Source organism: Pristis pectinata, chromosome 4 (genome assembly GCF_009764475.1).
Source record: "Pristis pectinata isolate sPriPec2 chromosome 4, sPriPec2.1.pri, whole genome shotgun sequence".
NCBI lineage: Eukaryota > Metazoa > Chordata > Chondrichthyes > Rhinopristiformes > Pristidae > Pristis > Pristis pectinata.
The window spans coordinates 13,205,454-13,224,381 of NC_067408.1; the positions used below are offsets into that span (position 1 = coordinate 13,205,454).

Below are 18,928 nucleotides of genomic sequence, written 5' to 3' on the forward strand. Positions count from 1 at the left end.
ACCACCATTTTTTTGTTTCCACTTTGGATTTCTGCAATTTTTTTTGCCTATTACACCTAATATAACAGCGTTTAACATTTCAGGCCTCATCCCAGCAAGACAAAATCCACTAAACCCATTAGTCTCTACAGCAGTAAGTTGGTAGAATTGAACTTTTGACTTCACAGTTGATGTGGTTTCCTCTTTTATTTGCTCTTTTGTTGTGTTTCCTACACCAGAGGCTTCTCCAGAAGAATCTTTTGGTTGTATCACATCCAGACCATTAATCTATCTTTCTTCTCCTGGTGCCATTGACGTGCTGAGCATTTCCTACACTTTGTCTTCATTATAAACTGGGGTTGGTGCCAGAGAAGAACTATCATGAGTCAAACATTAACCATTCCACATCCCTTACACAAACATTACACCATAACCTCTGTTTGAAAAGCAAGATTAGGAGAGTAAGGACTAACAACAACAAATTCTATTTGTTAAAGGGACATTACTTACAAGGGAATGAGATGGTCAAGTCTTTTCATGATTCCTGAAACCATAGAATCACATAGTACAGACACCATTCGAGTTCAAAAACATGATGATGCTGGAGGAACTCAGCAGGCCAGGCAGCATCCGTGGAGAAAAGCAGACAGTCAACGTTTCAGGTCAGGACCCTTCTTCAGGACTGAAAATAGGAAAAGGGGAAGCCCAACAGATAGGGGGGAAAAGCAGAGCAGTGATAGGTGGACAAAAGAGGGGAGGCAGGGTGGGCACGAGGTGGTGATAGGTAGATGAAAGTAAGAGAATGATAGGCAGGTGTGGGGGAGGGGAGAGCAGAACCACTGGGGGATGGGTCAAAGGTAAGGAGAGAAAGGAAAAAAACGGTAGAAAAAAGAGGCTAGGAAAAGGAAGAAGTGAAGAAGCATGGTGGGGGGGGGGGTGGGGAGGACTTTGTGGGGAAAGGGGGTGTGGATTACTTAAAGTGGGAAAATTCCCACTTTGGGTTGTTGTACAGGTCCAATGACATTAGTTCTATTCCTTTGCTCCTTCCCAACAGTTTACAATTGTATTGTTTCCGAGCATCTATACAATTCTCTTGGAATTGTTACTGAAAGTTTATCCACATTTATTTCGGACAGGGCATTCCAAATCTTACGAAGTCACTGTAGAAAGTACTAGTCTTTAAAACTTTATAAAACTTTATTTACAGCATGGTAACAGGCTCTTCTGGCCCAACGAGTCCGTGCCGCCCAATTAAACTCATGTTAACCTACCCATACGTCTTTGCTAATGACAACAATTTCTCTCTAGTTATTCCAATCAAAACACTTCTTAATTTCAGACACCGGTACCAAATTTCCCCTCAAAGCATCTCCAGGCTGAAGAGAACAATCCAGTTAACTAAAATCCCATTTGAAGGAAATTCCCAGCTTGAGGTCAAGGGAGCTTATTATTTCAGAGTATTTTGTAAACATTAATGTGGAAAACAATATAAAATTCCAAAATTCTCTCCTTTCCAAAGAAAATAAGAAAGGAAGCAGTGACCAGAAATTCATTTCTCTCAATGTGAATTAATGACCAAAAAGTAATGTTAGAATGCTCAATTTGTTCACCCAGTTTGCTGAAATAAATATCAGTATTAATAAAAGAAAACATTAATCTCCTGAAATTCTTGGCAACATTCATATGGTAGAACAAGGAAATGTTTATGTAAATCTTTTCATGACCTCTGAACATCCCAAAGCACTTTAGAGCCAATTAAATATTTTGAAGTGCATCATAAGATAGTGCTACGGGGTTAAAATATTGGCACTAGGAATCCACACACCTGGCCAAGAACATTCCAAATAAAAAGTTCAAGCCTCTCAGAACTGATAAAAGGTCATTACTGTATGGACATTGTGATTCCTTTAAAATATGTCATCGCTCTAAAGTGATTTGGGATGGTCAGAGGTCTACATAAACGTTTCCTTGTACTACAGTATGAATGTTACCAAGGGTTTTAGGTGATTAATGTTTTCTTTTACTATAAATGATATTTCATTATGGCTATGCAATGCTGAAATTACAGTCATTCTTGTTTGAGTTTCATTATTGGTTTGATATTAGAGTCACAGAGTCATAGAACAATACATGGAAATTGGGTCAGTATGGAAACAGGTCCTTCAGCCCAATTTATCTATGCAGACCAAAATGCCCATTTGAGCTAGTCCCATTTGCCTGTGTTTGGCCCATATCCTTTCCCATCCATGTACCTGCCCCAGTGTTTTTTAAATGTTGTTATTGTACCTGCCTCAACCACTTCCTCTGGCAGCTCGTCCCATCTATGCGCCACCCTCTTTGTGAAAAAGGTGCCTCTGAAGTCCCTTTTAAATCTTTCCCTTCTCACCTTAAACCTATGTCCTGTCGTTCTTGATTCCCTTTCCCTGGGGAAAAAACTGTGTATTCATCCTGTCTATGTCCCCATGATTATATACACCTCTAAGCAGTCAGCCCTCAGTTCCCTACGCTCTAATGAATAAAGTCTTAGCCTGCCCATCTTCTCCTTATAACTCAGGCCCTCGAGTCCTGGCAACATTCTTGTAAATCTTCTTTGTGTAATAAAACAAAGCCATCTCAAATTAGTGTTAGCAGGAACCTTAATACTGGAGATAATTCCAAACATTTCTCCTGGAATGCTCATAGATAGCTATATTGACATTTATGTACATGTGGTGCAGCCTGATTCTCATTGTCTCTAGCTCCCCACTTTAATCTTTGCCACTCTGTCCTGTGTTTAAGAACATAGAACATAGAACAGTGCAGCACAGGAAGAGGCTCTTCAGCCCACAATGTCTGTGGCAAACATGATGCTAAATCAAACTGAATCTTTTTGGCTTGCACATGATCCGTATCCCTCCATTCCCTGCATATTCATGTGTCTGTCTAAAAGCCTCTGAAACACCACTATCATATCTGCTCCCACCAAAAGCCCTGGCACACCGTTCCAGGTACCTATCATTCTCTGTGTACAAAAACCTTGCCCTGTACATCTCCTTTAAACTTTCCCCCTCTCACCTTAAATGCACGTCCTATAATATTTGATATTTCTACCCTAGGAAAAAAACTCTGACTGTTGACCCTATTCTCATAATTTTATAAACTTCTGTCAGGTCTCCCCTCAGCCTCTGCGCTCCAGAGTAAACAACCCAAGTTTTTCCAACCTTTCCTTATAGCTCATACCCTTTAATCCAAAACAGCATCTTGGTAAATCTCTTCTGTACCATTTCCAAAGCTTCCACATCCTTCCTATTAAGGGGTGGCTAGAACTGCACACAATATTCCAGGTGTGGCCTAATCAAAGTTTAATATAGCTGCAACATGGCTTCCTCACTCTTATACTCAATACTCCAACCAATGAAGGCAAGCATGCCTTGTGCCTTCTTTACCACCCTTTACCACTTTCGGGGAGTTATGGACTTGGACCCCAAGATCCCTCTGTACATCAATGCTGTTGAGGAACATGCCATTAACTGTAAACTTTCCCCTTACATTTGACCTTCCAAAGTGCAACACCTCACATTTGCCCAGATTAACCTCCATCCCCCATTTCTCCTCCGCTTGATGCGAAGATGGTAAGAAGAGCCATTTCACTTCCTACGATCTCTCTTTACCCTCCTCTGCTTTTTTACTCACCTGCCACTGTTTCTCATACTTGAGAAACAAAGGACTGCAGATGCTGGAATCTAGAATTCCCTCATACTTGAATTGTCCTTGCATCTCCCCATTGCTACCAATCTCTCCAGGCATTTACTGAAAGGCCTTTCATGGCTCCTTTTCTGCAAATAGCATCTGGATCTACCTCACCCTATTCTTTCAATGAGCCATGTATCCTTATGAAGTTCTTCTTGGCAGCCTCCTTGCTGCCCTATTAAAGTGGTCCACTGAACAGTATATCATCATTGTATGCTCTCATTTTCCTGAAGAATATTTTTGAGTTCAGTACCAAGACCCATAAGACCATAAGATATAGAAGCAGAATTAGGCCATTCAAGCCCATTGAATCTGCTCCGTCATTCAATCCTGGCCTGCTTTTTTTTTCAACCCGCATTCTCTCACCTCCCCTTAACCTCCTTACCAGTCAAGAACCAATGAATTTCTGACCTGAATACATCCATTGACTTGGCCTCCACCACCCTCTGTGGCAACAAATCCCACAGATTCACCACCCTCTGGCTGAAGAAATTCCTCCTCATCTCAGTTTTAAAGGGACATCCCTTTATTCTGAGGCTGCGCCCTCAGATCCTAGACTCTCCTACTAATGGAAACATCCTCTCCACGTCCACTCCATCCAGGCCTTTCAGTATTCTGTTGTGCCTAGTTTTATTGTGCGAGATTGAAATGACATCAGGAAAAGGGATCATAGCTCCCAGCTTCTTTTCTGCATTGTCAACCGTTATCCTGATTCCCATGTCTTCTGTGCTCTCTACCATCACCAGATTCAAGGGGCTCATGGATGTTTTTATCATTAAGATTGAGTCTAACTGCTTGGTGGAATTTGCTGCTCCATCCCTTTCCTCATGCTCATCAAACCAAAGCACCTCACCCCCTCCACACTTCCCACTACCCTTCACCATTTCTCCTCAGCACTTCCCCTAAATTACTCTCCTGTTTCCCTTCTATGAGGGCAGGAACCTCAGATACCCCTGTTACTCAAATCCTTGTGGATGATGTTGAATGAAGATGGACCCAAGAGACAGCTTTCTTACTTACCATGCACAGAAAACACAATGACTGCTTTGAGGTGATCTTGGCTAGAGAAACTGCAGATGCTGGAATCTAGATGAAAAACACTATGATGCGGGAGGGTCTTTGGCTGTTTCCTCTGTGGAGCTCTATTGATCAATAATAGATCTTTGACAAAGTGAAACAAATTCTAGCATGCATGCAAATGTTTTATCCCTGTAAGACTGAGCAAACTACCTTATTGAATGACTAGAATCCTAACTGAAAATGCCAAAACAGATTTGTTCAAAATATACCCATGATAGTCAAATCGAATTGCAACTTTTTAATCTGTTTAGCTCTTTTGTTAGCAGACAGACTTTGAGTCACAAGTCAAACATCTCTGCAGTTTGGAGGAAGAAGGGGAAGGTTGGGGACTTTAGATTTAGTTGATTGTATTGATAACTATAATCAGAGTTGGAGGAGTGTGATTCCTGTTGAAAGAAACTCTCATTTTGAATCATATTTTAATTCTGACTTTGCTAATGTGACAAATAATGTAAAATCCCCAAATTCTCCCTGTGCAACAGGAACAAGCAGGTTAGTCTTTTTTCAGAAAGCTACCTCAAAAAGAATTTACCAAATAATCTTTATGTCATTTAAAATTTTACTTTATAAGCTCTGTCAATATCTTGCCTCAGTAAAGATTTCAACGTCTTCAAATTACACAACTCCTTATACGTGAAAGGAAAAAAAGAAAGTCCAAAATATTACTTTCAAATATAGTTTGCTTTTAGACATTCAATCTTACATCCAGAGCTTGGGAAGGAGAGGAAAGAAGAGGAAAATATGAGCAGCCACTTGAAATACCCAAAGAACAGAGAGTGGTGACTCCAACCGAAATTAAATAATGATATATAATTCTGCGGGAGGTCCAATAAAGTTTGGACATATACCATGAATGGTAGTGGCCTGGGGATTAGTGAGGTACAAAAGGCACCTTGGTGTACAAGTCCAAAGGTTCCTGAAGGTGGCAGCACAGGTAGGTAAGGTAATGAAGAAAGGCAAATGGGTTACTTAGCCAGGACATAAGAGTATAAGAACCAGGATGTCTTGATACAAATTTATAAAAACTTTGGTAAGGCCGCAGCTGGAATATTGTGTGCAGTTCTGGTCATTACGGTATAGGAAGGATGTGATTACACTGGACAGGATGCAGAAGAGATTCACCAGGATAAACTACTTCATACCTGGGATGAAATATTTCAGTTATAAGGAGAGTCTGGACAGGAGGTGCAGATAGGGTAGACAGTTCGAAACGTTTCCCATGGCAGATGTGTCTCAGAGAGTTTAGGTTCATGATGAGGAGCAAAAGGTTTAGAGAGGATCTGAGGAAGTATCTTTTCAAATACACTGCCTGAGATGGTGAAGAGGCAGGTACTCTCACAACATTTTGAAGTATCTGGACGAGTACTTGAATTGCAAGGCACAGTAGGCTACAGATCAAGTACAGGTAAATGGTATTTGTATTAGATAGGACTTGATGGTCAGTATGGTCATGGTGAAATGAAGGGCCTGTTGACTCTATGACTATGAAAGCTGATGATCCAGGCAACCCATCGGCAGTCAATGGCCTGAAGTAATCCCATGGACCTTGAATACCTGCTGAGAGTGATGAAGGATCAGAATGGATACACCATGGTTATCTGGTAGAGGTCCTGTAGGGTATGAAAATTTAAAAACTACTGATACCAGAAATCTGAAACACAATAGAAAGTGCAGGAAACACTCCAGCAGCACAGGCAGCATTGCTAACCTGTTTCTCTTCTCTTCGCACAGAGGCTGCCTGACCTGTGTGTAGAGTCTTACTGTCGAACATGGGGGTTACTTTTTCTCAGCTTCACAATGTATACTTGAACCCAGAGTCCCATAACTTTGCTGGCCTCACTATGTCCATTATTGCCGCATGCCTCATAGCCAATAAAGCATTTTGATTCCGATAGGTCTCTGAGCATGTGATTAGAAGAATAGATAAGAATGAACCAGAGGATGTGGTGAACTTAGTCATTCAGAAGACTTACAATAAGGTTCCACACAGAAGATTGGTCAGATATTAGAGCACATAGAGTCATACAGCACAGAAACAAGTCATATATACCATAGAACATAGAAAATTACAGCACAGTACAGGCCCTTCAGCCCACAATGTTGTGCCGACATTTTATCCTGCTCTAAGATCTATCTAACCCTTCCCTCCCACATAGTCCTCCATTTCTCTATCATTCATGTGTCTATCTAAGAGTCTCTTAAGTGTCCCTAATGTATCTACCCCCACAACCTCTGCCGGCAGTGTGTTCCACGCACCCACCACTCTCTGTGTAAAAAACTTACCTCTGACATCCCCTTTATACCTTCCTCCAATCAGCTTAAAATTATGCTGCCTCCTGTTAGCCATTGTCGCCCTGGGAAAAAGTCTCTGACTGTCCACTCGATTTATGCCTCTTATCATCTTGTACACCTCTATCAAGTCACCTCTCATCCTCCTTCTCTCCAAAGAGAAAAGCCCTAGCTCATTCAACCTATCCTCATAAGACATGCTCTCCAATCCAGGCAGCATCCTGGTAAATCTCCACTGCACCCTCTCTAAAGCTTCCACATCCTTCCTATAATGAGGCCACCAGAACTGAACACAGTACTCTATGTATGGTCTAACCAGAGTTCTATAGAGCTGCAACATTACCTCGTGGCCCTTGAACTCAATACCCTGACTAGTGAAGGCCAACACACCATACGCCTTCTTAACAACCCTACCAACTTGCACGACAACACTGAGGGATCTATGGACGTGGACCCCAAGATCTCTCTGTTCCTCCACACTGCTAAGAGTCCTGCCATTAACCCTGTATTCTGCCTTCAAATTTGATCTTCCAAAGTGTATCACTTCACACTTTTCTGGGTTGAACTCTATCTGCCACTCCTCAGTCCAGCTCTGCATCCTATCAGTGTCCTGTTGCAATCTACAGCAACCTTCTGCACTATCCACAACACCACCAACCTTTGTATCATCACCATCCTTCCACATCCTCATCCAAGTCATTTATAAAAATCACGAAGAGCTGGGGTCCCAGAACAGATCCCTGCAGAACACCACTGGTCACCAACCTCCAGGCAGAATACACTCCATCTACCACCACCCTCTGACTTCTATGAGCAAGCCAATTCTGAATCCACACAGCCAAGTTTCCCTGGATCCCAAGCCTCCTGACTCAAAGCCCTTCAGCAAATGAATACATGCTGACCATCAAGCACGCATTTACACTAATCTTGCACTAATTCCATTTTATACTCTCCACTTAATATTAACTACCCTCTCCCCACCAACACACTCTAGCATACTAGCACGCACATTCTACCACTCACTTGCAGACTTTGGCACATCTGCACCTGGGGGCAATTTACATTAGCCAATTAAGCTATCGACCTGCATATCTTTGGATGTGGAAGGAAACGAAGCTCCCAGAGGAAACCCAAACCAATGTGGTCACAGGGAGAACATGTAAGCTGCAGACAGACAGCATAGGAGGTCAGGATTGAACCCAGGTCATTGGTGCTGTGTGGCAGCAGCTCAGCTCTGGGAGGCACAGATTGAGAACTAGTTAGTGGACAGAAAGCAGAGTGGGAATAAACTGGTGTTTCTTAGGTTGGCAAACTGTGATGAGTGGGGGATTGGTACTTGGGCTCCAGCTATTTATAAATAAACTGTGAAAATTTGGCTGAGAAAAGCCAAATATCATATTTCCAAGTTTGCTAATGATACACAACTAAGTGGGATTGTGAGCAGGGATAAGGGTGTAAACAGGATTCAAGGGGATATAGACAAGCAACATGAACAGCTGAGAACATGGCAAATGCAATATAATGTGGAAGAATGTGAGGTCATCCACTTTGATTAATAAAACAGAGGGGTATTTTTAGATTGCAAACTGTTGACATTCAAAGGGATCTGTTGTGTCTTTGTATGCAATTCACTGTAAGTTAACATGCAAGCAATTTGGAAGGCAAATAGTGTGTTGGTCTTTATTGTGAGAGTACAAGAGTAAAGAACATTCATTGGATTGGTTCCAGAAATGGCAGGTTTACCACATGATGGGAGATTGAGTAGACTAGGCCTATATTCTCTATTTTCAAAACCAAAACAGATGATATCATTTTTGAAATTTACAAAATTCTCAATAAGGTGGATGCAGAGAGAGTGTCTTTGCTAATGAAACTGTACATGGCTTTATCCTACAAGGTGAGAATAAACAGACTAGGCCAATGCTTACTAGAGTTTAGAAGAATGATTAGTGATTTAAATAAATTAGTAAATAACAACAGGTATTTACATGCAATTTCAACAGTTACAAAGACATAGTTTAATATTTTGGGTGCAGACAAATGGTTAGATATTTACAAAGGGAGCACATCTTAGCTGACAAGATACCTTGGACTATTCAAAACATCTTTGTTAGGATAAAGTAATTCACATGGATGGTACAAAAGCTCCTGAGGACACAAACTCCAGACACCCAAAATTAGTGCTGTGACGGTGGACTCTCTGGGTAGACAAATATCCCAATTATTGACAGACCAAATATGCTTATGACCATGTTTGTTCTACTAAGTGGCAAAATAAGTCTGGTCTGGAACCCTTCCTTGATCTTTGTCACATTAGTGCAAAATAACTGAGTTGAAAATTACTGCACCTGCAGTCTCTTTTGTCTCTGAAGATGTTTGATGCCTGTCTTGATGTAACCCAATTAACAGAGCCCCTCTTATGTTTGGCTGATGGATAAGAGAATGTCTCATGGTCATGTTAGTTTACAAACCATATCTCTCCAGAGTCCTCCTGCTGCCAGTGGCCTGTGCTCTGTAGATAGTACTGATTGTTTACACAGCTGTCCTTTTAACTACAAAACTGATTACTGTTGCACAGGTTTTTTGAAGACTGGTTCTCGTTTGTATTTATGCTTGCTACCTCCATAATTCTTGAAGGATGTCCTATATCTAACAATTTCTGGGTTATTTAGAAGCCAGGTTCAGAGACTGAAAATTAGGGCTTGGCCATTTAGTAATGAAGCAACAGGAAATCTCTTCACCAGAGGGTGGTGGATCTTTGGAATTCTCCACCCAAGGGGGATGCAGAGGGTCATTTTCTATGTATGTTCAAGGAAGAACTATCAATATTTTGGATATTAAGGGAGTCAAAGGGATATGGGGTTAAAACAAAGTAATGTTGAGGAAAGGGATCAGCCATCATCTTATGAGATGGTGGAGTAGGCATGAGGGGTCGATTACTTTTCCAGCAATTCCTTCTGTTTTTATGTTGTTAAAACATCTTCTGGTTCAACAATGTCCTCCTTTACGAGAAGGAAATCCATAAGACCAGAAGACGTAGGAGCTGAATTAGGCCATTCGGCCCATTGAGTCTGCTCCGCCATTCTATCATGGTTGATTTATTTTTCCCTCTCAACCCCATTCTCCTGCCTTCTCCCTGTAACCTTCATGCCCTTACTAATCAAAAACCTATCAACCTCTGCTTTAAATATACCCGATGACTTGGCCTCCACAGCCGTCTGTGGCAATGAATTCCACAGATTCACCACCCTCTGGCTGAAGAAATTCCTCCTCATCTCTGTACTAAAAGGACGTTTTTCTATTCTGAAGCTGTGCCCTCTGGTCTGACACTCTCCCACTACTGGAAACATCCTCCCCACGTCCAGTCTATCCAAACCCTTCAATATTCGGTAAGTTTCAATGAGATCCTCATCATCCTTCTAAACTCCAGCGAGTACAGGCCCAGAGTCATCAAACACTGAATTCTCCAACCTTAAGCAATCCCCACACCCCCCCCACCACCCCCACACCCCCACACCCCACACTCACACCCAACCATGCCTCTTCTTTTCTTCCCTTTCCTAGCGTCCCTCTCTTCTTTCCACCCCTTTTTTTACCTCCTTACCTTTGACCCATCCCCCAGTGGATCTGCTCTCCCTTCCTCCCCCCCACCTGCCTATCATTATCTCTTACTTGCATCTGCCTATCACCTCCTTGTACCCACCCCACCTCCCCTCTTTTGTCCACCTATCACTGCTCTGTTTTTCCATCCGATATATTGGGCTTCCCCTTTTCTTATCTTCAGTTTTGAAGAAGGGTCCTGATCCGAAACGTTGACCGCCTGCTTTTCTCCACCGATGCTGCCTGGCCTGCTGTGTTCCTCCAGCATCATACTGTTTTTCATCCAGATTCCAGCATCTGCAGTCCTTTGTTTCTCTATCAAGTGCTCCTCGTACATTAACCCTTACATTCTCGGGATCATTCTTGTAAACCTGCTCTGGACCCTCTCCAATTCCAGCTCATTCTTCCTTAGATATGGAACCCAAAACTGCTCACAATATTCCAAAGATGGTCTGACCAATGCTTTATAAACCCTCAGCATTACATCCTTGCATTTATATTCTAGTCCTCTTGAAATGAATGCTAACATTGCATTTGTCTTCCTTACGACTGACTCAACCTGCAAGTTAACCTTTAGGGAATCCTGCACGAGGACTCCCAAGTCCCTTTACACCTCCGATTTCTGAATTTGCTCCCCATTTATAAAATAGTGTACACCTTTATTCCTTCTACCAAAATGCATGACCGTACACTTCCCTACGCTGTATGCCATCGGCCACTTCTTTGCCCATTCTTCCAACCTGTCCAAGTCCTTCTGCAGACTCCCTGCTTCCTCAACACTACCTGCCCCTCCACCTATCTTTGTTTCATCCGCAGACTTGGCCACAAAGCCCTCAATTCTGTCATCCAGATCATTATCATATAACGTGAAAAGTAGCGAACCCAACACCGACCCCTGTGGAACACCACTAATCACTGGCAGCCAACCAGAAAAGGCCCCCTTTATTCCCACTCTTTGCCTTCTGCCAGTCAGCCAATCTTCTATCCATGCTGGTACCTTTCCTGTGATACCATTGGCTCCATGGAATCAATTCAAGAGTAGAGATGAGGCCAGAATCCACCGGTGTCAGTGGGCATTGCAGGAAGCCTATGTGTGTGGATGTCAGTTAAGGATAAAATGGAGTTGGATTTTGATATTTTACCTGCATAAAATCAAAACCTGTAACCACAGTGAACAAATGTATAGGAGTGTTGTTGCTTGCATGCAAATTTCTTGTGTGGCTGGAAATTTCTTCTGTAAATAAAATCCAGTGCTAATTAAGTGGTAAACATGTATTTGTACCAGTGGGATGATGGAAAGTGAAACAAACTGCTTTGATGGTAGCTTTTGAAAAAGCAGGTTATATATTTTGTGTTTATTCATTTTTATCTGAGTACAGGAATATTGAGAGACCAAACATCTGCAGCTAGGCTTGCCAGTAAGTCGGGTTTACATCGATTATTGTGACCCTTCTGCAATGCCCACATTGTATTACACTTCGACTAAGCTGTAGATCTTCTGGGAAAGTATTCAGATAAATATCAAGAGAGTTGATCGTTTGACCCATATTTTACTTGAGATATCTATATGAAAGAACGGTATATAGAATTGTGGTGTAATTGATAACCGTGCCCCATTTGGCAGCACAAAGTAACTGATAACAATCCCCATTGCTCACCTTTCCCCTTTATTCAAAGAGTGATAGAGTTATATGTCACGGAAACAAACCCCTTGAACTAACTCTTCCATGCCGACCAAGTTGTCTACCTGAACTAATCGCATTTGGCTGTGTTTGGCCCCTATCCTTCTAAACCTTTCCTATCCATGTACCTGTCCAAATGTCTTTTAAACGTTGTAATTGTACCTGCCTCTACCACTTCCTCTGGCAGCTTGTTCCATATACCCACCATGCTCTGCATGGAAAGAAAAGCCCCTCAGTTCCAAATTAGACTCCCCTACTCAGGGAAAAAGACTGTAACCATTCACTTATCTATGCCCCTCATGATTTTATATACCTCTGTAAGGTCACCAATCTGTGTTCCAGGGAAAACAGCCTCTCAAGCCCTCCAGTCCCAGTTACATCCTTGTGAATCTTTTCTGCACCTTTTCCACTTTATGACATCTCTCCTAAAGCCAGTTAACTAGAGCTGCACACAATATTTCAAGTGTCGTCTCACCAACGTCCTCTACAGTTATAACATGATGTTTCAACTCTTGTACTCAGTACCCTGACTGATGAAGTCAAGCATGTTAAACACCTTCTGCACCACCCTGTCTAGTTGTGTCACCACTTTCAGGGAACTTTGTAACTTCTTTCATGCATTCGACCTGCTGCATGCTGGAATCACCTATCCCTGGATCCATCATTGTGTGATAGATTCTTGTGTGCATCCTCATCATTAGCTAAGTATCTTTATAATAATTTACTGAACCTCTTCTTTTGAAGGATGCATGAAATCAGTGATGAGCTGCGTGCATTTTCAATATAAGCATTTTTTTTCTAGTATTGGTATTGGTTTATTATTGTCACTTGTACCGAGGTACAGTGAAAAACTTGTCTTGCATATTGATCATACAGATCAATTCATTACACGGTGCAGTTACATTGGGTTAGTACAGAGAGCATTGATGTAGTACATGTAAAAACAATAACAGTGCAGAGTAAAGTGTCACAGCTACAGAGAAAGTGCAGTGTTATAAGGTGCAACAAGGTAGATCGTGAGGCTATAGTCCATCTCATCCTATAAGGGAACCATTCAACAGTCTTATCACAGTGGGGTAGAAGCTGTCCTTAAGTCTGGTGGTACGTGCCCTTAGGCTCCTGTATCTTCTACCTGATGGAAGAGGAGAGAAGAGAGAATGACCCGGGTGGGTGGGGTCTTTGATTATGCTGGCTGCTTCACCAAGACAGCAAGAGGTAAAGACAGAGTCCAAGGAGGGGAGGCTGGTGTCTGTGATGCACTTGGCTGTGTCTACAACTCTCTGCAGTTTCTTGCAGTCCTGGCCAGAGCAGTTTCCATACCAAGCCATGATACATCCAGATAGGATGCTTTCTATGGTGCATCAATAAAAGTTGGTGAGTGTCAAAGGGGATAAACCGAATTCCTTTAGCCTCCTGGGGAAGTAGAGGTGCTGGCGAACTTTCTTGGCCGTGGCATCTACGTGATCTGACCAGGACAGGCTGTTGGTGATGTTCACTCCCAGGAACTTGAAGCTCTCAACTGTCTCGACCTCAGCACCGTTGATGTAGACAGGTGTATGTAAACCGCCCCCTTCCCTGAAGTCAATGACCAGCTCTTTTGTTTTATTGACACTGAGGGAAAGGTTGTTGTCATGACACCATTCCACTAAGCTCTCTATCTCCTTCCTGTACTCTGACTCATCGCCGTTTGAGATACGGCCTGCTACGGGGGTACCACCTGCAAACTTGCAGATGGAGTTAAAGCAGAATCTGGCTACACAGTTATGAGTGTATAGGGAGTAGAGTAGAGGGCTGAGGATGCAGCCTTGTGGGGCACCAGTGTTGAGAATAATCATGCCGGAGGTATTGCTGCCTATCTTCACTGATTGAGGTCGTTGGTTAGAAAGTCAAGGATCCAGTTACAGAGGGAGGTGTTGAGTCCTAGGTCTTGGAGTTTGGTGACAAGTTTGCTTGGAGTTATTGTATTGAAGGCAGAGCTGTAGTCAATAAACAATAGTCTAACGTAGGTGTCTTTACTGTCCAGATGCTCCAGAGCTGAGTGTAGGGCCAAGGAGATGGCATCCACTGTAGAATTGTTTCGGCGATAGGCAAATTGCAGTGGGTCGAAATTGTCTGGGAGGCTGGGGTTGATGCATGCCATAACCAGCCTCTCAAAGCACTTCATGATAGTGGATGTCAGATCCACTGGTCGGTAGTCATTGAGGCATGTTACCTTGCTTTTCTTCAATAACGGGATGATAGTGGTCTTCTTAAAACAGGTGGGAACCTGAGATTGAAGCAGGGAGAGGTTAAATATGTCCACAAATACTTCTGCCAGCTGATCAGCACAAGATCTGAGCACACGGCCAGGGAGACCATCTGGGCCAGATGCTTTCCTCGTGTTTACTCTCCGGAAGACGGATCTTACGTCCTCAACGGTGACCATGGGTTCAGTTACATTGGAGGCTGTCAGGGTGGGTGGTGACAATCCACTTCCCTTCTGTTTAAAATGCGCATAGAATGCATTAAACTCATCAGGAAGGGATGCGCTGTTGTTAGCTATGCAGCCCAACTTTGTCTTGTAGCCTATTATGGCATGTACGTTCTGCCATAACTGATGGCTGGTCTGGGACTCTATTTTGAGTCGGTATTGCCTCTTGACATCCCTGATAGCTTTCAGAAGGTTATATCTCATTTTCTTGTACAGATCAGGATCACCAGATTTGTGTGCAGCAGTCCTCGACTTCAGTAGGGAGTGGATCTCCCATTTCATCCATGGTTTCCTGTTGGGAACACCCGTATTGTCCTCTTGGGTACACAGTCCTCAACACACTTGCTGATAAAGTCTGTGATGGTTGTGGCATACTCATTTAGGCTGGCAGCTGAGTCTTTGAACATGGACCACCTTTGTGAATTCTACGGCTGCAGAGTTCAATGTTCAATGCTCTTTACAATGTTTGCAGCTCTGTTGTAACCAGGTGATTCAACAACGCTGTGACAGGTGGGCACTTGTAATTTGTCTGCATTTGAAAACCATTTTTAATGCTGTTGTAAATTCACTCGGGGTAATTTTAGCTTCAGATAATGGCATTAAGCAAATAAAGTGAGCTGGGCCAGCTAAAAATGTCTTTCTGTTGAAGACCATGTTTATGGGAAGTCTGGCTAACAATGAATGCTTTATGCAGTGGTCTTAAATCCAAAATTATGTGCAATATCTTGGTCAGACCAATTCATTCCTCCCACTTCCAGGAAGCTTTCAAAGCAACCTGTCCTCAAGGGCAGAGATCTGTTAAATGATACAAAACCTGTCATCATCTGTTAAGCTCTTAATATCTGCCTTTAAAAGCCGAGGAGGTTGGATTTCCTCAGGATTTTTTTCGAAGCAACAATTTCTTGTAATAGGAAGTAGGACAGAGAAAAGGAATGTTGGTAACAATGTTAGGTCTAGACAGCTGTAGCAAGAAGTTAATTTGTTTATTGAGCTATCCGGTTTCTGGGTACAAGGGGATGTCCATTGTAAATATACTCATTTCCATTTGTTCACATCTCTTAAGGACAAATATCTGGCAATTGTTGTGGGTTTGAATAGTTTACCATCAAACATAAACTGTTTCTGTTTCTTCTATTTGTCTGCTTTGCGTTTATGGTGAAGTACAAGGTGTTTGGACAAGTAAAACTTGTAAGGTTCTTGATTTGTCTGCTTGACATCATAAAATACATTCTTATATTCTCCATCAGACAAGGTAAGAAGAGTCGCCTTGAAGGATTTTTGATGCATGGGTGTATAACTTTTTTTGTGGGGAGGGGCAGATTTGTTATGCAAATCACTTTGGAGACCACTCATGGGAAACCTATTTTATTACCAATACAAAACTGGATATTAATATTTTTAATTATGTATAAAGACAGAAATGCCATAGTTCTCACTGTTTCCACACTGTTTCCTCACTGTTCTGCTCGTTGCCTCCTTGTTGCTCCTTCCTGCTCCGTTGCCTTTTTGCTTTCACTCTGGGTGCCTCTTTGATACCTCCTTGCAGACCCTTGATGCTCCAGTTACTGCCCCAATACTGGTCCACTCATTACATTTGAGGTACTCCTGATGACCAGTACTCTTTCTTCCTTTCCTGTGCCCTTGTGTTATGCACTGACTGGCCTATGCCCACCAGTACTTTATACAGCAACAGGCCAATGGCCATCATATCTTATAGTGACTGACATGTGCCCTCCAGCAATGTGTCTACTTTATGGTGACAGACTCATGTCCATCAATAAAGTACACCCGGATCTAGAACTGGATACACACCTGGAACCAGATTCGAGTTCAGAAGATCAGACCAGCCTGACACGGTCCCTGGATTATTCATAGTTAGGCATTTCATCAATGGAACTCAGTTTCCAAGACCTCTCGAGTTTCTGGTCCCAGGGTGGCACAGTGGCACTGCAAGGATGGCACAGTGGTACTGCATATAGCTGCAGCAACCCAGGTTTGATCCTGATCTCCGGTGCTGTCTATGTGGAGTTTGCATCCTTTCCCTGTGCCCATGTTGATCTCGCCTGGGTGCTCCAGTTTCCTCCCATATCCAAAAGACGTGCTGGTTGATGGGGGGGTGTGGCAGGTATGGTAGTGTAGCAGTTAGCGTAATGCTATTACAACGCCAGCGACGCAGGTTCAATTCCAGCCACTGTCTATAAGGAGTGTGTACATTCTCCCTGTGTCTGCGTGGGTTTCCTCCAGGTGCTCCGGTTTCCTCCCACGCTCCAAAGATGTACGCGTTAGGAAGCTGTGGGCATGTTATGTTGTCGCCGGAAGTATGGCGACACTTGTGGGCTGCTCCCAGAACACTCTATGCAAAAGATGTATTTCACTGTGTGTTTTGATGTACATGTGACTAATAAAGATATCTTATCTTATAACTAGCTACTGAAAATTTCTCCCACTGTAGGTGGCTGGTAGGAGAATCAAAGCAGTTTTAATGGTCATCTGTTAAAGAATAGATTACAGGGAAGGGAAATAAGCAGGGCTATGGTATTGATAGGATTGCTTTGAAAGCTGATAGATTTGACAGGCTGAATGTCCGCTGTGTCATAAAAAAGTATGAAAAATATGAGATCCCATGTGCCATGCTCCATTGGCTCCCTGATCTGGTAAGGTCTTTGGCCTGACATGGGCACATACCTGGAATCAGGAGAGCCCTGAGATCCGGTGTGGAAAGCACCCCAAGGCCTGGCTTCAGGAAGAACCCAGGAACTGCATCAGCTGGGCTCCAGGGACTGCAAGGATAGCAGGGAAACCAGTGCAGCAAGAAGGGTGGTGTAAGGTACTGACAAGTATGCAAAAGGGAAATACGGCTGATGCTGGAAATCCAAAATAAAAATTGAAGACACTGGAAGCATTCAGCAGGACATACAGACCCATTTTATGCACATCTTTAATTAAATGGTGACTTGGAAAAATATGCTCCACTAAATTCAGGAAAGACAAAAAAATTATATGCACAGTATATCCTTCATCCATGCTGCAATAGGATCTCAGTCCTTTGTACGTCTGGATAAGGGTCCCTAATGCAGTTCATGATCATATCCCCAAAATTAATTTGTCCAAAAACAGTCTGTGCTAAACATGCCATCCTTATGCCCACATTCATTTATCCAGAGCCCTTAAACCTCCAAAGCCCACTTACTGTGACTTCCAAGTACCCATTCCCAGCTCATAAGCCTGAAGTCCACTTATCTTACAACTCAGGTAGCAGCAGGAAATTATCTAATGAGCTTGTACCTCACTCTTCAAGCACATAGAATTACTCTGTATCTGCATTTCAGGGACTGGATTTTATGGTGTGCTAGATCACCACACCCTGATACCCAGAAGTCAATCAGTTGTTTACGAGAGAAGCATTGTCCATAGCGGCCCCAAGAGGAAGTGGGAAGGGATTGGAGAGAAGATGAACCTTTCTAGCTCTGGCCACACTCAATGATTCAGAAACAGTTTCTTCCCCTCCGCCATCAGATTTCTGAATGGTCCATTAACCCATGAACACTACCTCGTTATTCCTTTTTTGTTTGGACCATTTAATTTTTGTGTAACTTATAGTAATTTTATGTCCTTGCACTGTACTGCTGCTGCAAAACAACAAATTTCATGTCATATAAGTCTGTGATAATAAATTGGAATTGGTTTATTATTGTCACTTGTACCGTGGTTCAGTAAAAAAATTGTCTTGCAGATCGTTCATACAGATCAATTCATTACACAGTGCATTGAGGTAGTACAAGGTAAAACAATACAGGTATTGAGTAAAGTGTCACAGCTACAGAGAAAGTGCAGTGCAGGTAGACAATAAGGTGCAAAGTCATAACGAGGTAGATTGTGAGGTCAAGAGTCCATCTCATCGTACTGGGAAACCATTCAATAGGCTTATAACAGTGGGGTAGAAGCTGTCCTTGAGCCTGGTGGTACATGCTTTCAGGTTCTTCTATCTTCTGCCTGATGGGAGAGGGGAGAAGAGAGAATGTCCTAGATGGGTAGGGTCTTTGATTATGCTGGCTGCTTTACCGAGGCAGCGAGAAGTATAGACAGAGCCCATGGAGAG

The 18,928-nt window shown here is 42.7% G+C and overlaps 1 long non-coding RNA gene across 2 annotated transcripts in view; it reads left to right on the plus strand.

Moving 5' to 3' along the window:
• Nucleotides 1-497: 497 nt before the first annotated feature.
• Nucleotides 498-18,928, plus strand: part of LOC127569424 (uncharacterized) — a 43,401-nt gene continuing 24,970 nt past the window's right edge. For both annotated transcript variants that reach the window (XR_007956199.1, XR_007956198.1), the window contains exon 1: nucleotides 498-641. This is a non-coding gene — a long non-coding RNA (uncharacterized LOC127569424). The remainder of the gene's footprint in view (nucleotides 642-18,928) is intronic.